General features: G+C 44.6%; 1 pseudogene; it reads left to right on the plus strand.

Annotated features, from left to right (window-relative positions):
• The first annotated feature begins 9407 nt into the window (after positions 1-9407).
• LOC148523996 (U1 spliceosomal RNA) lies at positions 9408-9535 on the plus strand (annotated as a pseudogene).
• Positions 9536-26422: the final 16887 nt, after the last annotated feature.

The following is a 26422-nucleotide window of genomic DNA, read 5'->3' on the forward strand; positions in this document are numbered from 1 at the left end:
TAGACAAGTATAGTTGTGGCAATTGTAATATAACCCAGACATTGATCTACACAATTGAATTTGTCTGAATCCTAAACAGGTTTTAGTCTCACTCCCAGACAGAATGGCCCCAGGTTCACAGCTGGGGGTCTCCACCTTGTTTGAGAAGTGAAACTCACTGCCCATAACACATTTGCATTGCAGTTTGAAACTGTTAGTAAGGAATGAGATATGTGTGTAATATATATATATATATATATATATATATATATATATATAATGTTAAATCCATCATAAATAGAATCTCATGCATAAACACCGCACATTACGCACAGTAGCAAATGCACAATATCCTGCATGCGAACGCTGTTTAATAGCTGCATGCGTGCACATCTGCCCCAAATCAGATAAACCTAACTAGCGTCTTTTCCCATATCCCTAATACTTACATAATGCACACTTACACAAAAGGTTCCATAACTATAAAGTAAAAGATCCCAGTTTTATTCATTTATTACAAATGCTGTGAAATAAAGACTATTTTGGTATCTAAGGTTTAATACGTGATAAGTAAGCCGTGTTTGATATTATACTGATCCGCACTTTATCCACAGCTTTCTGGTATCATCAGTGTGAAGATCGGAACATGCGTTCGCAACTTATGGACCGTAAAGACATAAAGAACCAAAATGTACTTTGTAAAACCAACAGTCTAGATTTGCATGAAGTGGGAAAACGAAGGCAACCAGCTGTTGGAGGCTGGACTGTAGCCATTTGAATCAACCTGTTGAATGCCCTGTAACAAATGCACCCGCACTGGGAACCAATGGGATCAGCGACAAACTCCTCTATTGTGTTGTCTATTTCTGGGGGTTTAAATATGTGTGCTCTGACCCTGGGTTTCTAGTCTTCTTGCTGATTGCTGATTGACGGAGGTTTCTTGCTGATGCCGGTATCTGGTCCAGAGTGCGTGTGTATGTATGACTGTATCTTGGGTCTGTATAATTCTTTGCGCTAAATTGTACTTAGATCACAGTGTGTGACTGACTGTACTTTACTTGAATAATACTTTGTGCTTTGGAACACATGTTCAAGGTCTAAAGTCTTTATTTTACTGTATGACTGCGTACACAAATATCGTAAATTTTAGAGGTTTATAGGCAGGGTTTAGAAGCTATAGGTAGGTGCATATAGAGGTTGAAATCCAGTATCCTTAGTGTGTGTATGCATGTATGTACATCCAACACACTGAAGGGGGGGTCTCTCAAAACTTAGGCAGCATTGCCCCTCCCTTCCTAATGCCCTCCACTGGCATCATAAGAGGAGTGGATCTCATTTGTTTAGCCACTTTATTGTAAATGTGTGTGTTGTGTGGTTAGGACTGATGTGTCCCTTATGGTCCCAGGGCCAGCAGCAAATTGCCCATTAGTCACAAGCAGATGTCTTAAGTAACAGTTGGCTGCAGGGTCCATTAGCGCTGGTTCCGTGACTCTCCTCCTTCATTCTTCTCTTATACCTACTTACACAGTAATAGAGGCACACAGTACCTTCCCATGTGTACCCATACCCACATTACGCAAACCACACAGCCAATGTTGTCACACCCATTTTTAAAATAGCATTTGCTGGTAGAAAAGCTGGGCCACTTGCTCTTGTTTGCCCCCCTGGCTGAAAGTTGCCAGCCAGCCCCTGCTAATTAACTCCTCAAATATGCAACGTTTTATTCACATTTCCTGTCCTAGTAAAACATAGTACATAGAAAACTTTATGCTGAAGAGTTCTACTTTTTCTTGCACATAACTGAGTTATTTTACCAGACTATCTGAAATTTAACAGAAACTTAAATTTCCTGAATGCTTGCAGCTCACCCTTGGGATCTTCTTATTGCTGAAATATGGGACTAACTACAGTATAACATCTGGGTTATATAATCATGTCAAACTCCCACCCCAGCTGGCGGGTTAGAGTCCAGTCTTAACACAACACACTTCCTGTAAAATACTCATGTTAAAGCCAAGTGGACCAGTCCTAAATTAGAAACACATTTACCAATTCTTTTATACTTTTATATACAATATATAAACATTTTAGACTAACCATTGAAATGAAAGAAAGTGAAATATAAAATACACAAAAAAACATGTTGCAAGATAAATTGTGTTTGTTATACTGTAATAAAATATATACAAGAGAAAAAAACCTTTGTTAAGAGATGATTACATTGTTTACTGGGGGTATTGGACTCAGGAAGTTGAGATATTCCATAAAATAAACATTGCTGCTTCCTGTTTGATAAGACTGGTCACCATGAAGCTGATCTTTTAAGCTAGCACAATAAAGAGTATAAAGGCATTACATATTACTTATGTTGAAATGGTAAAAATGTTATTAGTTGGCATAAAGCACCTACAAATGATGTTTTAGTAGTTAAAACATAATTGCCAATGTGGTACCCCTGACTTCAATGGAAGCCAATTGACGCTGTGATATCAGAGGCTATCCCCAGGTGGAGCCACAGAGTGCAAAAGAGAGATAAACTGGTAAGAGAAAGAGGATTTGCTGGTTGCACATGTATAGTGAAACGGTGCCGAGTGCCAGGGCCACTGATTACCTACTGAGAGAGTGCGGTGGACCATACCAGAAGTGCCAGCATTGTGTGTGAGAGATCCGGAGAGCCAGCCTGGCAGCACTGAGATCTACAGCAGGATCTTTGGAGGCTGTGTGAGTTAAGATGATTAAGGGGTCTATTTACTAAGCAGTGTTAGGAGACAGAGTGAAAAGTGATAAGAAAGTGATAAGGTGCCTGCCAATCAGCTCCCAACTGTCATTTTTTAAACACAGCCTGTGAGATGACAGTTGGGAGCTGAATGGCTGGCATCTTATCACTTTCTTATCACTTATCACTCTGTCTCCTAACACTGCTTAGTAAATAGACCCCTAAGTGAAATGTCCCTAATGTGAGTGAACTGCAGTATTAAGTAGTTTCTATACCTGCGAGAGACTGAGGGCCTGATTCAGACCCGCTGAAGCTCTGTCGTGAGCATGCGCGAGACCCGCATAGCCAGCCGTTGCCATGGGTCACACACCAAAGGGGGCATGCTGTCGATGGTGAGTGACAGCATGCCCCTTTGGTGGGCGTGCCAGGGGCATTGCTGCCCAGACAGAGGCGTTTCCATGGGAACGCCTACCATCTGGGTTCGGCCCCACTGACATCACTAGTGATGTCAGTGGGAGTGCTTTTGGCTCTGATAGAGCCAAAAGCACTCCTGGGCTTGCGGCAGCGAGACCCTACCGCAGGGGCTCGTCGCAAGCCCGATGGTCGTGATGGTCTTGACCATCGCGACCATCTATGCGAGCGGCCAGGAGGCCGCTCCAATTTTAGGTAGGAGGGCCCTGATTCAGAGCGAGCGCTCTTGTCAGAGCGTCCGGCTCTGAATCAGGCCCTGAGTTACAAGTATATCTGTGCTCACAGTACTAATTGAGTTATCATTGAACCAAGGGACTGAGGGCCTTATTCAGAAGTGCATGCAAGTGCACTGCTGAATGCAGATTCTCGATTATCGGGAATCTGTGTGTGTGCAAGACTCATTCTGCGAGTGTGCAGAATGGATCCTACTAAGACGCATGCAAGCCCTTGAATACCCTGCCTGATTGACAGGGAGAGGCATTTAAGGGGTGGTGCGGGGGGGGCGGCGTTCCCTGAAACATGGCGTTTCTACCCCATTTTCCGGGAGTAGCCAGCCCAGGGACTGCGTGGACATACACAATCTGCTGGGCTCGCAACCCGGCTTACTCAGCTGGCCGGCTGCCCAGTGCCATCCACCATTGCGACCATCGACCACCGATGGTCGTGATGGTGATCCCAGTCTGCAACCTTCATCGCAGTGCTGGGATTGCAAATGCAGCAGGGGATGTCATATACCTCCTGCTGCATTTGCATTATTGCAAGGATCTCAATTGCAAAGCTGCCTGCATGCAGCTTTGCAATTGTGGTCTTTGCTGATTCAGGCCGAGACTCTTTAGGTTGCAAAGAGAGACGAAGCCATTTTGAGAGAAAGATTAATATAAGCATACCTCCCAACATGATCCTCTCCAGGAGGGACACAATGCTCTGGTCCTGGACTTCCCTGGTAAGAGGCGGGGCTCCAGCGCAGTTCAAAATTCAAATAGGGGAGCCACACCAACTTTCATTTCACACACTGCCAAACATCACTGGCTGGTACTCACTGGCAGTTGGTGTGACTCCCCTATTTGAATATTGGACTGTGCTGCAGCATCAACTCTGGAGCCACCACCAATCATAAATTACCAGGGAAGTCCAGGACCAGAGCATTGTGTCCCTCCTGGAGAGGGTCATGTTGGGAGGTATGATATAAGAGCTGACTAAAAGTGCACTTGGGACTGAAATACAAATACTATGGGGTAAATTTACTAAAGTGAGAGTTTTTAGAAGTGAGTTTTAGAAGAGATGTTGCCCATAGCAACCAGTCAGATTCTACTTAACATTTAACTAGCACCTTCTAGAAGATAATAGCTAGAATCTGATTGGTTGCTATGGGCAACATCTCTTCTAAAACTAACTTCTAAAAACTCTCACTTTAGTAAATTTACCCCTATGTGTGCTGAAGAAAATAGTTGTGCTGAATAAAGTTGAACTGTTTTCATTGTGCCTTCACATTAGGAAGTTGAAGCTATTTTTCTCTGGAATCAAGAAAGATCAGCATTAGATGCTAAAAGGGTAAACTGTATTTACTAAAGGTCAATTTTTTTCGATTTTCAATCAATAAAAAATAATAAAAAAATTCAATCAGCATCGATGTTGTATTTCTGGGGTTAAATCACACATTTACCAACAGACTATTTTTTATTTAATTTTTAAGTGCTAGTACTGTAAATATGTGATCTAGCCCCAAAAACACAACATCGATGATGAGTGTTTTATAATGATTTTAAATTGATCAAAATTTATTTAAATTGATGAAATTGAAGTAAATATACCCCTAAGGGCCTGATTCAGCAAGGATCTCAATTGCAAAGCTGCACACAGACAGCTTTGCAATTGCGATCCTTGCAATAATGCAAATGGAGCAGGAGGTGTATGACACTCCCTGCTGCAATTGCGATCTCAGCACTGCGACAGAGGTTGCAGGCTGGGATCACCATCGTGACCATTGGTGGTCGATGGATGTGATAGTGGATGATACCAGGCAGTCAGCCAGCTGTTTAAGCCTCAGCTTACTCAGACTGGCTGGTTTGTGAACCCAGCAGACTGCGTACATCCACGCAACCCCTGGGCTGGCCATCCCCCATTTCCAGGAATGCCAGCTGCCCCAGCGCTGCACCTTAAATGCCTCTGCTTGTCAATCAGGTACAGGCATTCAAGGGCTTGCGTGCGTCTTAGCAGGACCTATTCTGCACATTTGCAAAATGGGTCCTGCGCACGCGCTGATTCCCAAAAATATCAGGAAACTGCATTCAGCAGTGCACTTGCATGTACTGCTAATCAGGCCCTAAGTCTACTAACTTTGCCTATTGTGAACTACAAGTGATGCATGTAGTAGGATAGTAACCACCTAGCAAGAGAGTACTCCAAGTAAAAGAACTCTGTGTTTACTTTACAGTAAATGACTGATCATTCTGGAGTTTTGCAAGTTTGCTGAGTAATAATCAATTTAGCTTTTTCATTATACTGTATGTGCTATTGAGAAGGATAGAGTATGTAAAACAAGTGTATTGAAATAATTGAGAAACTGTATTTTCTGTTAGTCATAGCCAAATAGGTGCTGCACCAATTAGGATAAAGAAGTAAATTAATTTGCAAAGAGAACTTTTTCCTATTGCTTGCCCATTATTGTATTGCTAACCATTGTAATATATCCGTATTGTTCTATTTGTGTCAAATTGCATGTTATTTGTATACTGATCATTATTTTCTGCATACCCCTGTTTCATGGACTTGTGTCCTCTTACTCCCATTAAATAAATGTACTAGATTCTCCTATTTATCTAGGCTGTCACATTAAGTCATTTTATAATGTGCCTAGCCTCTCTGCTGCAGCCTGAGAAGGACAAGCTTGTGTAGTTGTTGCTAGAGAGAGAAGGGAAGATCTATTGGAGCTGCCATCTCTACTTCAAGGTAAGCATCTAGACTTAACTTATCTGTGCCCACCACACCACCTTAACTTTTTACTTGGGCCCCAGTGAGATGCCAGAGAGGAAGATTTAGGTTGGAGGTGCTGGGGGCGCATATAGGCAAACACAAGAGTTTCTAGTTTCCAAGAGACCCCCCCCTTCACAGCCAGCAGATTGAAACTTGACCACAATAGCAGTAGTATAATACTGTAGCAGATTGATCATGACGACAACAGCTGTGCCCACAGCATGCAGTATAAGGGATGGAACGAGACTGTTGCACTGCACTTTCAATAAGGCAGACTATAACTTGTTAAGTGCTAATCATGGGTTGGCCAAACTCGCTCTAAAATTAAACATTTGGAAACCCCCCTCTAGAAATCCTGCATTTGCCCCTGGGGCGTGTTGTCCTTATTCATGTCACTGTGGCTCAGCCCACCACTGTAAAATTTATGGCATTGTGCAGAGGAGGGAAGCTGGACCACCATAACGTGATTCCCAGCAAATAGCATCCTTGAACCAATGGACTGTCCACTTCCCCGGGGAAGTAAATGCATTCAGGAGGATGGTTTACTCTGCTAGGAGTCCCCGAATTTTGGGAGAGTAGGCAGTGGCGTAACTAGGGCAGAGCGAGTGGGGTGCGTGCCCTGGGCGCAGTGGGACCAGCAGCGCGGGGGGGCGCCGCTGGCCATGGTACCGGCCTGCCCTAGTTAGCCAGTGAGTGCGGTCAGCGCTACACATTTACACAGGACCGGCGCTTGGCTTCCAGCACCGGTCCTGTGCTGCACAGCTGAGCCCCTTCCCCCCCTGAGCGCTTGCCCAATAGCTCCAGGAGGAGAGTGGCAGGCGGGCTCAGATTGTGCATAACACACACATCGCCGCCAGCACACATCGCCGCCAGCAGACTGTGCATAACACACACATCGTCAGACAGACTCTCATTGGCTGCTGCTGCACACACATCACTGCTGAGTGACAGCAATGTGTGTGCGAATCAGCAGCCAATGAGAGTCAGATAGACTCTCATTGACTGTCGCGCGCCCACTGCAAGAGCCGGGCTTCCGTCCGGCTCCTGCAGTGGTAATGGGAGAAACGTCATGATGTCATGATGCCTCTCCAATAATGCAGAGCGGCCCGGCCCAGGAGGATGGACGTGTGGACGGCGGCGGGAGCAGGAGCGTGGATACAGGTAAGTATTTTTCTTTTGTTTCATTTTAGTGTGTATTTCGGGGTGGGCGCGCTCTATTACAAAGGGGACTACTACTGGGGGCACTACTGGGGGGGATACTACTGTGGGCACTGGTTCAGGTGGGGGGACCACTACTGGGGACTACTACTGGGTGGGGGATACTACTGGGGGCACTGCTTCGGGGGGGAACACTACTGGGGACAACTACTGGGGGGATACTACTGGGACACTGCCTTGGGGGGGAGGACCACTACTGGGGGGATACTACTGGAGGGGGATACTACTGAGGGCACTGCTTCAGGGGGGGACCACTACTGGGGGGGATACTGTGGGCACTGCATCGTGGGGGACCACTACTGGGGACTACCACGGGGGGGATACTACTGTGGGCACTGCATCATGGGGGACCACTACTGGGGACTACCACTGGGGGGGATACTACTGTGGGCACTGCATTGTGGGAGACCACTACTGGGGACTACTACAGGGGGCACTGCATCAAGGGGGACTCCTACTGGGGGAACTATATAAAGAGCACTGTGCTATACTGATAATTGACAGTGGACAACAGCACCGAGTGCTGCAATTTAGGGGATGCCAACGGAGGGATCACCAACCTCCAAATCAATGACAATAGACAAAAAAATATAGACAAACCCAACCTCTGCGCACTCCACTAAAAATCTAACTGAGAAGGAAGTCCTCAATCCAAATGAAGAAGGTAAATAGTTGAGTATTCTTAATAATCTTCTTCCATTGATTCTTATCGGAAAGAGAGAGAAAAAAGAAGAAAACAAAAATAGTGTAGTATATCCAGACTAGTCTTTCATGTAAGTTGTTCACAATAGACTGCTTTCCATCACATCAAGATAGATATATAGGGTATCCGTACCGTACTCACAGTATAGTGCTACGGTCACCTCCCATAAAGGTATCTTTACCAAAGGAACCGGATCACCAATGTGCCTATTGCCGTATAATTCATTTTCACCATCATGCAGTGCCGAAAAGGTATGACGTAAAAGGATGGGCGTACCCCAACTCACATTCCAAAATCGATGTACATGCGTATAAAGGTTTCTTTTAGCCCCAATAGTCCCGCACTTCAATATAATATTCAATTATATTCTCCCTGGTGCCGGTCGTTCCTCTCTCTATGCACACCAGTGTGCAGTTAACAAGCCGACATGTCCAGTGTGCTCTGGTGGGAGTGGAGTGGAGTGCGCAGAGGTTGGGTTTGTCTATATTTTTTTGTCTATATAAAGGGCACTGTATAGGAGGGACTACTACTGGGGGCACTATATAAGTGGCTCACTACTGGGGGCACTGCACAGGGGGTCCACTACACGGGGCACTGAAAAGGGAGGCCCACTACAGGGGGCACTGCATAATGGGGACAACTACTGGGGGCACTGTATAAGGGGCACTGTATATGGGGGATCACTACTGGGGGCCTGCATATGAGGGATCACTACTGGGGGCACTGTATAAGGGAACTAATGGGGGGCTGCATAAGGGGGACCACTACAGGGGGCACTGCATATGGGGGACCACTACTGGGGGCACTGTATAAGGGAACTAATGGGGGGCTGCATAAGGGGGACCACTACAGGGGGCACTGCATATGGGGGACCACTACTGGGGGCCTGTATAAGGGGAACTAATCGGGGCCTGCATAAGGGGGACCTCTACTAGGGGCACTGCATAGGGAGGGGGACTGTATAAGGGGCACTGCATTAAGGTGCAAATGGAAAGAAATGTTCCCAGTGACATAGGGGGGGGGCCTCCATTTTCAAATTTTCCCTGGGCTCCAAATTTAATACTTTTGGTAAAAATATACATGCTTTAATAAATCTCCTTAACAGTTGTTCCTAAGTTTATGTATTTATTTTCTTATAAGAAAATTGTCCCCAAAATAGTATGATTTAGCTAAACATTACAGTTCAAACTTATAAAATGCATTTCAGATTAAAACAAGGAATATGTTTATACATAGGATAATGCACTCCCTTTTGTAAATTATATAGATACAGTATTAGAAGTTGCAGAGGAGTTATATAACCAGAACAAGACAGAAAATCAAGTCACAGAATTCTGTGGTAATTTATTACTTACCTGACAGGGGAGATACCATGATCACAAAGGTGGTTCTCCCAGGGTGAGGCTCATCCATTGCACTCCGGGTGTGCTGACCCCTGCGATTTCCCCAAATTTGGTGAACTCGAGTTAAAGGGCAGACTAGATGGACCAAGTGGTTCTTATCTACAGTCAAAGTCTATGTTTCTATTATTCATTATAGTACACTTTTTCTTAATGATGACATCAGAACTAGCTGATTATAACTTAGTGATGACTTATTCACTGTTTATCCAGGTATGAACATAGGTTTGTTTTGTACAATATATAATAACTTCATTTTGTTGGCATATTTCTGTATACACTAAGTGGCCACTTTATTAGACACGCCTGTACAATGAAAATATCTAATCAGTCAATAATGTGGCAGCAACTCAATGCAATAAAGCAATACACCAGAATATGGAAGATATGTGATAGTAAGGTCAGAATTTGGAGTAAACAACATGATTCCATGGATCCTAACAGGCTTATGTCAACTGCTCAGATTGGTAGTGTAAATGTGTCGGGAATGTTTCCTTGGCACATATTATTGCCCTTAATACCAAGAGATATAATTTAATGTCACAGTCTCCCTGAGTATTGTTACCAGGGCAGTAACTACAGGTTACCAGGAGCACAAGTGAAGATGGATGTTGCCCTTCTCAGTCACCCACAAATGTTAACCTCATTTTAATTAGAGATGAGCGGGTCCAGCTCCCTGAGAACTGGACCCACCCAAGCTTCACGATCCGGGATCCGAGTCCGGCTCGGGTATTCCTGCCTGATTCAGATCCCAAAACAAGGCAACATGTCATCCTCCTGCTGTCGGATTCTCACGGGTTTTGGATTGTATTGTATATAAATCCCTCCTGTGGTGATCAGCGCCATTTGCTTGCTGAGTTCCGGGCTGTCAAGCCATGCTTCATCCAAGGGAGGCCGTGTTGTCCAATACAGGGGTGTGCTGTGCTGGGCTATGTTATCCAATACAGGGATGTGCAGGGGTGTGCTGTGTTGTCCAATCCAGGCAGGGTGTGATGTGTTCTGTCCAGGGAGCTGTGTTATTTATAATTGCTTTGCTAATTCAGGGGTGTGCTGAGCGGTCCATCAAGGGGTGTGCTGTCCAGGGTTGTGCTGTCCATCCAGTATGCTGTTTGTCCAAGGGCTGTAAAAATAATTTTTTTGTGCTGTATCCCACACTGTGACGCTGTATGCCATACCCTCCCCCAGTGTATCCAAAACACTGTGATGCTGCTGGCCATATTGTGAGTGATGCTGTAGGTTCATACTGCAGTGTATAATTCATAAGGTATTGTGAATTATGCTGTTGGTCAGTAATACTGCAGTGTAATATTATTCATACAAGTATTGTGACACTGTTGGTCAGTAATACTGCCGTGTAATATATTTATAAAAAATATATGTGCTGACAGTGCATTCATAAAAAATATTGTGACACTGTAAGTGGAAACACAGTGTAATATTCAACACGTATTGTGACACTGTAAGTGGTAGCGCAGTGTATTCATAAAAAAAATTGTGATACTGTAAGCGGTAGCACAGTGTATTCATAAAAAATATTGTGACACTGTAAGTGGAAACGCAGTGTAATATTCAACACGTATTGTGACACTGTAAGTGGTAGCGCAGTGTATTCATAAAAAATATTGTGACACTGTAAGTGGAAACACAGTGTAATATTCAACACGTATTGTGACACTGTAAGTGGTAGCGCAGTGTATTCATAAAAAAAATTGTGACACTAAGTGGAAACGCAGTGTAATATTCAAAACATATTATGACACTGTAAGTGGCAGCATAGTGTATTCATAAAAAATATTGTGACACTGTAAGTGGTAGCGCAGTGTATTCAGAAAAAATATGACACTGTAAGAGGTAGCACAATGTTTTATTCATAAAAATATTGTGACACTGTAAGTGGTACCGCAGTGTATTATTCATAAAAAATATTGTGACACTGTAGGTCATTGATACCGCAGTGTAATATTTAAAATTGGTGTGTGCTGTACCCCAATTTGTTTGTGTTTGTTGATATGGAGAATGATCAGTTGAGAGGAGAGCAGGAATCACATACTAGTGCTGGAGCAGCTGCCAGTGCCACCAGTCATGATGATACTAGTCCGTCTATGTCATCTACTAAAGCGGATGCCCAAGGGCATACAGGGCTAAAGTCAGGGCATCTAAAATCAAAGAACCAATCTTTTACAGTGGAAAAGAAAAAAACTTCAAAGGAAAAGTAAGCTGGAGAAAGACATAAAATTTGACAATATGCCTTTCACCACATGAAGTGGCAAGGAAAGGCTATAGCTTTGGCCTTTATTTATGACTATTGCTTCTGCCTCTTATGATGATGTAAGCCCTTCTCCCTGTGAAAATTGTTAAGGCACAGGAACCAACTGTGCACCAACTGTGAAATGTCACAAATCCCTAGGAGAATCTAAGTGTGTTGGTGGGTGCCATATGTGAGACTGACCTTTCCAAACTGTACCTGAAGAGAAGCCTCCTGCCACCACTTGTGCGTCCTCTGCAAATGTGGGGATGAGCAACACAAGTCAACATGCTGACATAGAATTCGAGGATGCTTCTGTAGAAATGAGGCTGAGGAGGATATTTGTGTAACTGACGCTAATAAGGATGTTGATGATGAGGATGTTGATGAGGATATTGTTTGTGTAAATTAGGCCCCAGTGGAAACGGTTGTTGCCCATGATAAGGAAAAGCCCATTGTCATGCCTGGGCATAAAACAAAAAAATAAACTTCTTATGTGTGGAATCATTTCTACCCGAATCTGGACAACAATTGTTAAGCCATCTGTACCAATTTGACATGGCAGAGTAAGTAGAGGTAGGGACCTTAACCATCTAAGAACCTCGCCCCTGTTCCGTCATCTACAGCACATCTATCAAAAGTGTTTGCAAAATTCAGAAACTTTGGCTAAAAAAGTAAAAACAAGCAGTCCAGCATCAGCAAGCTCCCTTCTCTCTGCCAGATCTAGGCACCTGGCATCTTCACCACCAACACCTTCATCAACAATATCCTTAATCATGATCAGAACTAGTCCTGCATTCCAATTTGATAAGGCTAACTCAGTCCTCCCCTATCCTGGATTCCTCAGACAAATTCTTGAGCACTATGCCTGCTGCTGCTGCTAGGAGTGGATCTTCATCCCAGAAGGGTACCAGGAAGACTACTAGTAATAGTTCAAAACAACAATTGACTGTTAAACAATTCCTTGCATGGGTGAGCAAGTATGACAGCAGTCACCCAGTTGCACAGTGGATCACTGACACCATAACATCTATGCTGGTATAAGATGTGCATCCGATATCCACCATTAGTGCAGTGGGTTTTAGACAGTTAATTGAGGAGCTGTGTCCCTGCTACCAAATCCCATGTAGTTTCAACTTTACTAGAAAAGCAATTCTCAGCCTGTACAGGCTTTATTAGTGTACTCCAAAATGCAGATATGTGGACAAGTGAAACAGGGCAAATGATTACATGACTGTAACAGCCCACTGGTTGGGTGTATTGCCTTCAGCAGAAGCATATAAGAAATAGCAGCTCATTCAGAGCAGGCTACTCTGTGTATCACCAGTTTCACTAAGAGGCATACTGCTGACAACCTCTTAGAAAAACTCAAGGAAGTCATTGCAAAATGGCTTACTACGCTTGGACTCTCCTCAGGATTTGTGATTTCTGACAACACCACCAATATTGTGAGATCATTACAGCAGGGTGAATTCCAACACATCCCATGTTTTGCTCACACAATCAACTTGGTGGTGCAACTTTTTTTAAAAAATGACAGTGCAGGAGATGATCTCTGTGGCCCGCAGAAGATTGCAGCACCTGCAAGAAATATTGAATTTGCCCTATCACCAGCTGAAGCAAGAGGTAGTTAAAAGGTGGAACTCCACCCTTTATATGCTTCAGCAGATGGAGGAACAACAAAAAGCCATCCAAAGCTACACCACGAACTATGACATAGGAAGAGGAGAAGGAATGTACCTTACTCAAGCTCAGTGGAAATTTCTTTCTGTTATGCAAAGTGCTGAAACCCTTTGAAGTAGTTACCTGTGAAGTGAGTTGAAACACTGCCAGCTTGAGTCAAGTAATTCCCCTAATTAGACTGTTGTAAAACCAGCTTGAGAAACTGAAGGAGGAGCTGAAATGAAGTGATTCCGCTACGTATGTCGAACTTGTAGATCAAGTCCTTTATTCGCTTCACCAGGATCCAAGGGTTGTCAGGATTTTACAATTGGATCAATACATTTTGGCGACCGTGCTGGATCCTAGGTTTTAGTCATACGTTGTGTCTTTCTTCCCAGCTGACACAGATCTGAAGAGGTGTAAAGAGCTATTGGTAAGAAAGTTGTCAGCTCAAGCGGCACGTGATACAGTGATGGCTCCTCCTTCAGTTTCTCCAGCAAGTGTGGCTGCCAGGAAAAAATTAAACTTTTCCAAAAAAAAGCCCAACTGGTGATCCAGAGGAGTCAACACAGCCAAATTTTGACATCTGGTCAGGTCTACAAGAATTGCCTACAATTAGTGAGACCTCTACCGTGACTCCATCTGATATGGTCACCATTCAAAGAATGGTTCAGAACTATTTTGATGAGAGTGTCCAAATTGGCATGTCAGACAGTCTATTTCACTACTGGCAGGAATAAAAGGCAATTTGGAGGCCCTTGCACAACTGGCTTTGCTTTACTTGAGCTGCCCACCCTCCAATATGTACTACAAAAGAGTTTTCAGCACAGCCGGGAACCTTGATGATGTACACACTGATGAGGGTGAGGAATCGGATGATGATGCGACAACATATTGCTTCTGTAAAGCCAGTTTGTGTACAGAGAGATCATTGGCAGCAATGTCAGCTACCCACTGGTAACTTGTTTTGTGGGGGCCCAAACAAATCAATCGCTTCAGCCACAATTGACAGTCCCTGTCGCTGAAGTGATTGGTTTGTTAAACTGTGCATGTCCTATGTACAACATAAGGGTGGGTGGAAGGGCCCAAGGACAATTCCAGCTGCACCTCTTTTCTTTGCATTATGTGCTGTTTGGGGGATTGCTGCCTGACATTTTTAATTTTATAGTTGATTAAACTGCCATCCTGTCTGCCACTGCAGTGCGACTCTGTGCCATGTTGGAAGCTGAACTGCCACATGTTAGTGCCGCCCACTGCTGTCGCTTAGCTTTGTCAGCCAGGTAGCTCGGTGCAACCTTTTGGCCTAAACTGGATGAATTCAATATTATGAGCTTTGAGGTGGTCAAAATTGACTGGAAATGATTGGGAATAAATGTTATTGAGGTTAATAATACTGTAGGAATAAAAACAGGTCCAAATTATATTATTTCAGCTGTTTTTATGATTTTTTTAGTAAAAATACAAATCCAAAACTAAAACATGCAAGGGTGGTTTTGTAAAACCAAGTCCAGATCTAAAACCTTGAAGGAGATACAGATCCAAAATCAAAACACGGAGGTCGGCGGACGTCCCTAATTTTAATATCTAGATAAAAAGTGAGTTGTGACATAATTGCCCAGTGTGTATCATAAGGATTATTGTTGTCTGTGTAAATGCACCCACAGACTTGTTCTTCTATATTACACTCCTTGGGAATTTATAGTATAACTAATACATTGCCAGGTCACCTCAGTCCACTCCCTCCCCACCTTTCCCTGTCCCTCCTTGTTGTATTACTTACCCCATCCCCAGTGCAGGCAGTGGTCCTTCTCTTCGGCTGGTCTGTTCGGGCTATATCGTTGCTGCAGGTAGAGTGGTTGGATGTGTGCCCTGGCTTCCAATGCTCATGACACAAATGGGACAGCTTAGGGCATTATATAATAGATTTGCAGTAGGGAGTTCCTTTATCCCTTATATATTTCGTGACAAATCATTTTTTATTAATAAATGCATCAAGTATTTCAGACATTTGAGGCCATGTTCTCTTTTTAAGAAATATATAATTTAAATGAAAAACTTCCGATTTACACCAATGCATTAGCAATTGCAATCTCTTATGGACCAAAATTGTGAAAATATGCTAATGTCTTCCAAAGCATAGTAAAGCGTAGGGACGCCCACTGTTGCCTTCTCATATCCATTTGACGACGTACAACAGCGTAAATGTCGGGAACATCAAAGCAGATTGCACAGTCATGCAGCTTCTAAGTGAAGTCTGACCTGTCTCAAACACTAAGTAGAAAAAGGAGGGGGGTTTAACCCCTTATTGTTCCTCAGCACATTGAATAATACTTGCACCAATATATGAAGACTATATGGTCATAGAAATTCAGAGATATTGGTTGCATGCATTTGCAAATACATGGGAAGCTGCTAGGCCACGTCACGGCTTCTCTGTCACTAGCAGTCCCTAACACTAAGGGGTTCACATCCAGGGCGCAGTGCACCCCGAAAAACGTCCAGCCTAGGACCCCCCCCAGTGCCTAACACGAAAAATTGAAAAAGAGTGACAGTGCAGTGTAAAGTATAGATGTGTAAGACTAAGGCTATATGTGAAATATTACATGAATAAAATACAAACATAACAGGTGATGTGAAAAGCAACTATGTGTATTAAGTGGTGATGCCCTGAGGAGGCCCAGCACAGGGCCGAAACTAGGATTTTTGTCCTAGTTTAAAGGAGTATGATATGCATCTGGTTGCATGAGAAATTGATAATGGAACGACTTATTGCAATTTACAGGACTAAACTATAGGGAACACCGACCAGCTTAATGTTATATATTTAGCATATTATTTCTACCACATAAGCACCTTGTTTAGCAAATATTACAATACTAGTTTTGATGGCCTTTCTCTTGCCAGGGAAGTGGGCACTAACTTGTGCCCAGCATTGTCAGGCTTTTTTTCCACCCTCCTCTCTTCTGCCCTCTTTCCAACTATCTCCCCCTTCTCCTGTCTTATCCCTACCACCCCATATCTTTCTCTACCAGCCTCCACTCTTTCCCTTCATGTGCCAGCACCCAGCGGCCAGCACTGCAGCCAACTGACTTTTCACTGAGCCCAGCACCACCTACCTATCCCCGCAGGCCACACGCGGTTCTCACCTCAGGGCAGCTCAGTTCTCACTGAATAGATAACACAGCCAGAAGCAAAGCAGCCGCTATCCAGCCCTGTATAACCCCCAGCCGGTGATTCACCAGATACTACGCGCCCGCAGTCCGCCTGACAGTCAGTGACGACGGCAGTGCAGTCACAGCAGCAGTTACTAGTGCTGCTCTCCCCTCACTTCAATGAGGCCGGCGCAGCTCTTATTCGGCGCCACCCCTAAGCCACCGCCGGGGCTGCAGAGACTGTAGATACGCCGCCACTGCGTTCGAGGCCCCACATAACCCGCTCACATCCCGCTCACCACCTTCGTGCTGCTGAGCCAGACCCACCGACAGCCCTCAGAGAACTCATCGTCCCGATCACAGCAGTGGCCGCCATGCCGCTCTGTCTGTCTCTGTCCTGCGCAGTGTGCACACTGCACTGCTTCCTTGTCTGGAGAGACTCTGTCACTCCCCTCTTACGTCCTGTCACCCCCTCAGATCCGGCACCCGGTGCACGTGCACCCTTAGCCCCCCCCTAGTTGCGGCTCTGCCCAGCCAGACCAGCCCCATACTTCATATGACTCCTCCCTTTCATGCACCTGATTAGTACTGCAAGATTGATTGAGCAGCTGCCATTTTTGTTTGTCTGTCTCAAACACTGCAGGTCTCCTGAGATGCTGAGAGCTCTCATGCTGCGAAGGAGATTGCAATGGCTAATTATGAAATGGTGTTTAAACGATCAGACATGCCTGCATTTGCCTAGCCACCCCGTTACCTCCCCCAAACCATGGTTGCCTACCCTCCCGATTTTAGCGGGAGGCTCCTGATTTTTAGTGAAGCCTCCCGCTGCCCTGCAAAGTGTGCATTAACTCCCGGTTTCTTCTTAACACCGGACTGCGCATGCGCGAGTCTGGAATGCCGGGGGCAGGGTCTGCGGGGGGACGTCACATCGCGTGACGCCATGTTATTGAAGCCGGCCACTGCCGGCACACATACCTGTAGTGTGCTTGTCCACGGCTTCATCGGCGGCCACCGGCGAAGGTAACAGCAGCGCTGCAGCTATCGGGTGTCGGGCAGCAGTCAGTGGTGTGTGGTGACCTTTACTTCCCCCAAGTGGCCGGCTCCAAAGTAGGCAACTGCGTCATGTATATAATATATAGTCCATGGTGGCTGGGTGCGGAGTGTCACAGGCATACAGAACTGCACTCTGGAAGTGCATTCGCTGACAGCCGATAAATGGATGGCTGTCAGTGAGTGCCCTTTCAGAGTGCAGTTCTGTATGCCTGTGACCGGATGTGTGTGTGTGTGTGTGTGTCAACATCAACAACTAAGTCCAGTAATGTTTTAATACAACATCCCACTAAGCTGTCACTGAGAATTTACATGCATGTAGTTTGTGGAGAGTGCACTGTTAGTGAGTGCACTTTCAGGGGCCTATTCATCAAGAAAAGGAAAGGAAACTGCGTCCTATATATATATATATATATATATATACATATATATATATATATATATATATATATATAAAAGGGGTCGCAACATTAAAGATCACATTGTGCATAATGATATTTCACATTATAAACCACAAACTCCTGTACATTTTCTTACTAAAAAGCCAGGCAATTATAAATGCACAGGCTGTATCACTTGCAGTCATTTAGAAACTGGCAACACTTTTGTTCATCCCCACTCTGGCCGCAAATTACATATCAGGTATGCCTTAACATGTACGAGCCGTTTTGTGGTGTACTACATACGTTGCCCATGTGGTCTTCTTTACATTGGCAAGACGACTAGGCAACTTAAAGAACACATGGCTTTACATCGCTCGAGCATCAGAGCTGCCCTAGAGGGTAAAGAAGTTGATCAGCCCGTGGCTAAACATTTTAGGGACTTCAAGCATGGATTATCCACACTCCAGTGCAAAATGATTGATTGGATCCCACCTAACATCAGAGGTGGCGACAGAGGACGGGTCCTCTTAAAGCATGAATCACGTTGGATTCATAATCTTCAAACACTCCATCCTGGCGGCCTCAATGAAATGAATTCATACATTTGCTTTCTATAATGATTTTTCTCTCCTGTGTCTTTCTTTCCTCCTATTTTACACTTTGCTCAGGCTGTTGGTGACCTTTGATCACCTACAATTTTGTCCTTTATTAGTCCTATCTTTCTTTGTATGCAAGATACGTTATTTGTTTACATGTCACCTAGGTGACGGGTCTCACACTGGTGTACACGCCCCCTTGTGATGATGATGGCGCCGGCGCCGGCGCTTTGGCGCTACCAGTGACGTCATCGGACTCCGGACGGAACGATACAGCGTGGTGCAGGCACACAGGGTGAACACTATTTAAGGTATGTTGCAATGTTGGCTTTTCATGTCTTGATAAAAGTGAATGTCACTGAAACGTTGGCAACTAGCAACAGTTTTGCTGTGATTTCTTTTAAGTTGTGAAGTCTCTTTGAGTGCCTCCCGTTATCCCCTGGCTATATATATATATATATATATATATATATATAAATATATATGTATATATATTTATATAAATATATATAGTCCTTGGTGGCTGGGTGCTGAGTGTTACAGGCATGTATCCTAGATACAGTCACATATATATATATATATTTTTTTTTTTTCTCTATATCTTGAGTGACAATAGACACACCCATAGGTGGAGCTAGACATGCCCTTTGGGCGGAACATGACACGCCCCCTCAGTGGCGTGCCGCGCTCCGCACAGCACGTTCTGCTACCAATCTCCCTGAAACTAGTTTTCAAAAGTAGGCAAGTATGCCCCAAACACTGACTACCTGTCGCTCTCTGTGTGAGTGAATCCTCTATGCGAGTGTAATTGCAAACCGATCACTTTGCGTGTGCAGTACGGCTTTCACGCATGCTCAATGGCCATAAATCGCTCAATCAGCGTAAATATTGGCATTGCATATATCTCGGAATCAAGCCCCAAGTAAGTTGTCTTAGACAAAGGGAATCCATTTTGAATGATGCTTAGAATCCATGCTGCACAGACCTCTCAATTCTGTACAGCAAAATGTACATTAGTAGGGGTTTCAGATAGATTGAACGTAGCCTCATGATGTATAGTTTTCTATAATGTGAAACAGGAACTGATGAGTAAGAACAGGAAATTACAGCAAATATTTTATCATTATGTTCTTTGGGGAATTCAACAGAAAACAGAGCAATTTGTCAATATTGCTGGTTCATGCTGTTGGCCAATGATAACAGGAGCTCACAACTTTTGGGCCAAGGGCCAGTCAGAGGTAAATGACCCAGGGTACTACAGCAATGCCTACATGTTTACTTTACAATAACATACTGCAGTACAGAAGGCTTGTAAACTAGTTATGATAGTTCCATAACTCTGAAGACTACTATATCAGTGTATCTCAAACTCAGTCTTCATGGAACCCTAGCAGTGCCTGTTTTCAAGGTATCCTCAGGAACAGACACCTTCTTGCTGCATCTGCGATCCAAGTGCTGCGACCACACCAACTATTGTGACTGCTCCTTTGGCCAGACTGTGGAGGCTGAAACTTATGGCAGCCTGACCGGTTCCTCATCACTTGCAAGGCCAGGAAATCTGCGTCCACTGATGCAGACCCTGGCCTTGTCTCTCCTGGAAAATGGAACAATACGTCCCTGTTTCCAGGAACGGTGACCAGCCATGCCCCCACTCAGCCCGCCAAATCCTGCAGCATGTCAATAATGCTGCAAGTTGGGAGGGTCTGCAGGCGAGATCACAGGACCCGTTCTGCACATGCACCGACCACTCACCATCGAAGATGTACGCTAACCATTGGACCTTATTCAGAGTTGTATGCTGTTAGCATCACTGCTGCCTCCAAGGACGCAGCATCGGATCACTATCTGGCGGCCATAGCTTTCTCAGCCTAAGCTTATTCAGAATGGCCACCGAAACTCCTCTACCAGGAAATCTGGATTGGAAGATGAAGACTCTGGTCTCTGCACTTCCAGAAAATGGGGGCAACACTGCTTCCCTGGCCCCAAATGCCTGCAGCCTGTCAGTCAAGCTGCGGCTTATGGGATACTGTGTGCGACAACGCAGGACCCATTCTGCACATGCACACAACAGATCATGCCACTGCCATTGGTTTACATACAAGTCTAAACCAGGCCCTTAGTCAATGAACCCACCTATGTTCCAGCTAGATGACCTAGAAAACATGTACTGCTAGGATTTCTTGAGGAACTGGTTTGAGAAACGCTGTACTATATGATTCACAACTGATGCTAATATAAGTGTAATCTTACATGAATTATATCTGTATAACAGTAAGTACAGATGCCTCAATTATAACCTGGGAGTTGTGATATCATCACGTCAGTGTTCATTAGGAAAAGTTGCACCACCTTTTTGTAAATTATTACAGATATTTCAAGTACAGATATGCCCAGCTACAGGGGTGGATAGGGAACTAAAAGTGGCCCTGGAAAAATTTTCAGAAGTGGCCTCACGCGGGCGGCTCTAAATAAACTGGTGTGTGTATATATATATATATATATGTATGTACAATATATATATATATATATATATATATATATTATATATATATGTGAACAATAGTGATTGTGGTGCTAATACATAAAATCAACCCAAAGTGAACAAAATGAAAACTGTGAATAAGAACAAAGTAATAAATACGTCCTTTTATCTTTCTTTTATCTTTCTTTATATTGCACTCCCCGTCCCTTTCCGGTGGCAGCTCCATGGTCAGATCCAATGGCTCACATTGGTTGAAAATCTAGAAATAATTTTGACAAAAAAGCACCCCCTAGTGCAATACATATGGAATCGTCAAGCTTATCTGGACAGAAGAAAAAACCTCAAGCCTGGAACAGTCCAGGAGGAATGCCTCAACGCGTTTCGTCCTTTCACAAATATCAGGACTTCATTACCTCCTGATGAAGTCCTGATATTTGTGAAAGGAAGATAAGCTTGACATCTTTTACTGAAATGTATGTGTGGATATACACTTAATAAATTGTGTTTGCTTCTAATTATATATCATCTATTTGTATGGTCCCTATTCAGAACACGTGTTCAAGATTATAAGAATCTGTGGTGGGAGAGAAAATAATACACCAACAGTTTATGTCTGCAAAAATTAAAACCTTTTGCCTTTTTACACGGTGCATGTGCACTTTAATTAATTTACTCATCACTTGGAAGATTCCATGTGTATTGCACTAGATGGGGCTAACTATGTAACTATGGCGCTGCCTCTTAGTTTCTTCAATCACACGGGAAAATGATATGATTCAGGGAGTGTATTTCCTCCTTACATGTTAGTTCAAACTATACTCATTTTTCAAATAGGTGGCTACTTGATCCTTGAGAAAACTGATTGGTAGGTCGGATAAATCTAAGAAAAAAAGGGGGACAAGGACCAGCGCCTGATAGTGTAGTAATTGATTAAACCATGAAGATTCATGAAATGATATAAATATGCGCGTACCGTATATATACTTGTATATTAAGCATATCACAACAATGTTTAGTTCACAGTCATAGGATCACACACCGGACGTAGCCTTCAGCTTTTACCTATCTTCCCCAGGAATTTACCGACCAGTTTATTTCAACCGGTGATGAGAGGAGCTGAGGCCGCCCTGGGAGAGGCACTGACACTTATTGGAATTTGAGAGTTTAAAAAACGTGAAACTCACCCGAGTTTCGGCAATGCAAATCAAGTATAAAAAAAACAAACTTGATCAAACTTGAATCTTATGCTGGTCATACACTAGTACGACCAGCATAAGATAAGATTCATCTTACGATTTCCCTTGAACTCCATGGCAGCTCCCTGGCAGTCCCGGCCACACGGTTGACACACGATGTACATACAATCTCACGATACGATCGACCTGCAGTTTCGGAGGGAAGGTCATTGAAAGAACACACACTTCTTCAAAATGTCACTGAAATGACACCGATCAGACGCACGATGCATCGCATGTGCAAATACATGGCATGATCTGCATACGATAACATTAGATATGATGGGCTGCACATCTGATCATACGATACGTTTTAAGAGCGGCGGGAGCGCGCATCGGATCGTATCCTACTTAAAAATACATGATTCATCGTACGACGCGTCGAAAATCGGGCAATCGGCCCGAAATCGCACTAGTGTATGGCCAGCATTAGTAAATTTACTCCTTGGTGTTAGCTCATCTAAATAACCAGTACTTGGATGGAAGTTACATGGCGTAAGCACCTGAAAATGCTGTATGTTACTCTGGGAGAACAGGGGGCCACATTTTTCAACTTTTCATTTCTGTGCAGGGAGGTAACTAGGAGTATGCGAGCACAGCCGCCGCACAAAGTGCAGGGCTGTTTGGGCAGCACCGTTGGTCTGATGTCATGACATTATGCACTTAGGGGGCAGGGTGGCACAGGGCACGATGCAGCCCTGTTATGGCACTGTTCTGTGCCTTAAACAACATACTGTAAATTGTAATAATGCCCCGAGCAAGTAAGAGAAATCACTCATAATGACTGGTGAAAGCTGATTAGGCTTGAGAACAGATAACAGTCCTGGGTTTTGATTGGCTAGCTTGACAGCCTTGCTACTAGGTAGATTAGCTTGGTTTTGGTCAGGTGGTTGATTGTTTGACCAATGAGTGTATTGTGGGTGAGTTTAAAGTGGATGTATAAAAGTGGTGGATTTGCATGTGTACAGTCTCTTTTAATTTCTGGAGTTCCAGTGGATGAGTATAATGCCCTGTGTTGCTTATCTTGTTTTATTGTTAACTTATTTTTCCTATTCTGAAGTCCATTGACATACCCCGTCCTAGGAGCGTCTGACCATTGGCACTCCTCTCCCTCCTGCTCTACTCACGTCCCTTCCTCCCCCCCTGTTCAGGGCTTGGTATCTCTGCCTAGCCCTGTGGCCTCCCTTGCTTCCGCTGCTCCAGTGGCTGCTGCTGGACACTCAGCTCTGGTCCGTGGCTTCCTTTAGCCCCGCCCCTTTTGTGGCCTGCAATGCTGCCGGATTCCCCATCCTGCCTGCCCCTATATGGTACTCTAGCCCTGCTATTTGCTATTTGGTGGCCATTTTGGATCCCACTTCTTCAGTGGGATCCAGCCCCAGTGTACAGGCCTCTGGGGTTTTTTCATCTTCTCATACGGCTGGGGCACCGCTGATTTCTTCCACATTGGTCCCTGGTATTGGCTTTATCCCTTCTTCTTCACAACCTTTACCTTTGCTGCCTTACAGTGCTTTTTTCAATGCTCATCAGGTTTTCTCTGTTTCTTTTTCACCCTGGCCTCAAGCTTCTAGGAGTTCTGGCGCGGCATCCCCTGTTTTTTTCTCTGTTTCTGCTGCTTCCCCTTCCTCCATTTATCCTTCCATTTCTCCTTATGGTTTCCCTTTATGGCCACCTGCACCTTATGCTAGCTCTGCCCCCTGGCAGCTTCATCCCTTCCTCTCCATTTCCAGCAGTGGCCTATCACGCCTCTTTTGGTGGCCCCTGCACCCCCAGTTCCTGTCCTTTCTGTGCACCCTCCCCTCCCCTCTTCGGGTTCCAGTCTGTCTGCCTCTGCGCCCCCTACCTCCTCTTTTCACCCTGGCAGATGAGATGAAGAAGGGTTTAGTTCAAGCTAGGAAGCCGGGTCGCCTTGGAAAGGACATTTATTGTGGTTACAATACCTGGCTCAAGGGTATGTTAATTTTTGCAGCTTGTTATCTGCAGACCCAATTGGAGGAACAAATACAAATGTGATCGTGTATATTTACCTGGTGCATGATATTTTCGCCCGGTCGAGGGTGATGGCTTGGAAGGAGTATATATTTGCAGGTTAGGCACAACCAGGATGGTAAGCAGGTTATGCCTTTTGGGGTTAAGGATGTGGAAGTGCGGCTCAAGGTTTTGCAGCAGCGTCAGGATTCCTTTGGATGCGGTTCCTCCCCGCAAGACTTCTTTACCTAAAACCGGTGGGTTGGGGGTGGCAACAGGAAAGTGTTTTGTTTTCAACAACTCTAGGTGTACACGTTACACCTCCTGTCATTTTGGTCACTCCTGCTGCATCTGGTTTGGGGAGCACCTGGTCAGGGATTGCAGACACAGCTCTAGAAGTGGAGCTGTTGATCAGGGAGATAGTTCCAATAGTGCTAGTCAAAGCTAGGTCACCCATTTGTTTGGCTGAGCTGGCCAAGTGGTTGGCGTGTTACCCTGACAAGGAGGCAGCTACCTTTCTTTTACATGGTTTATAGTTCGGTTTTGGTTTGCCTATTGCCGGGGTACTTAAGATTAGAGCGCCCCACAATTTGCATTCTGCCAAGGAGTTTCCTGAAGTTTTACAGGCTAAGGTTGATTCTGAGGTTTCGTTGGTAAGGATGGAAGGCCAGTTCCCTTGTCCTCCCTTACTGAATCTTTGTGTTTCTTCTTTGGGGGTGGTCCCTAAAAAGGCCTTTGAGAAGTACCATCTCATTCAGCATTTATCCTACCCACATGGTTGTTCAGTTAATGATGCTATACCTGAGTCAGCTTGCAGGGTGGTCTATCAGTCCTTCAATGAAGCTTTGGGTCTACTGCATGGTTTTGGTCTGGGTGCTTTGCTGGCGAAGCTGGATATTGAATCAGCAGTTCGGTGGTGCCTTTATACCCAAATGCAATGCAATATATGGGTTTTCATTTGGGAGGTGGTTTCTTTGTGGATAAATGTTTACCAATCGGTTGTGCGGTCTCCTGTGCCTATTTTGAAAAATTCAGTTATTTTTTACACTGGTGCATTTCCGCGGGCACTGGCCAGTTCGATGTTGTGCATTATTTGAACGATTTTCTCTTTATAGGCCTGGAAGAGAGTGATGTCTGCACGGACCTCCTCTTTTGTGCTACTGCTTTGTTTCAGGTTTTAGGGGTTCCTGTTGCGCATGATAAGACCAAAGGCCCCTCAACCTGCTCATCTTATTTAGGCATTGAGAGCGACCTGGTTACAGGTTGCTGTTGTCTGCCGCGGGAGAAGGTGCTTAAGTTACTTGATCACATTGCAGGTTATTTGGTGGCGCATAGCGTTAAGCTGCGTATGGTTCAGTACTTGCTAGGTTCGTTTAAGTTTGCTTGCCATATTATTCCTATGGGGCGGGTGTTTTGAAGGAAGTTGGAGAGGGCTATGGCCGGGGCGAACCAGCCTCATCACCATGTTACTGTAGATTGTCTTCCAAGATTAAGGAGGACCTTCGCACTTTTGGTGCGATTTAATGGTGAATTTGGCCTTCTGCCCCTGTGACTAACACTACATTACAGCTCTTCATTGATGCGGCTGGCTCGTCTGGGTTCAGGGTCTTTTTTGACGGTGAATGGTGCACTGCGCTCTGGCCACATGATTTGCATGCACAGAGTCTTACTAACAACTTGCTTTTTATAATTGTTTCAGATTGGCTTTCTGCACGCAGGGTTTCCAGGCGGGTAAGTTTTCATCATTTGTTTGGGGACATTACCAACATGGCTGCTCTAAGGCTTCTATTGCTTTGGCACTGGCGGCAATTTCCTTCTTTTGTAAGTTGAAGGGGTTTCCGGACCCTTCCAAGTTGTTTCTGCTCTCCAAAGCCCTTAAAGGTTGGGCTAAGGAGTTTTCCTGTTAGGACTGACTCCCGCAGGCCCATTGATTTGCAGCTTCTGGGCATGTTGCTTGGGATCATGGACAGGGTGGCTTCTGATGCTTTGGAAGTTTCTCTGTTCCACTTAGCTTTTGCAGTTGAATTTTTGGGGGGCATTCAGGTGTGAGCAAGGCTTTGCTTTCCATGAGTTTATTGTTAGAGGACATTTTGTTCAAGGAGTCATTTGTCTTGTGTAAGCTTTGGTTTTCTAAGATGGATCAGTTAGGATGGGGCATATGGGTTACCCTGACAAAGCAGGGTGACCCCTCT

Source organism: Taudactylus pleione, unplaced genomic scaffold (genome assembly GCF_031769625.1).
Source record: "Taudactylus pleione unplaced genomic scaffold, aTauple2 ptg000122l, whole genome shotgun sequence".
NCBI classification, from domain to species: Eukaryota; Metazoa; Chordata; class Amphibia; order Anura; family Myobatrachidae; genus Taudactylus; species Taudactylus pleione.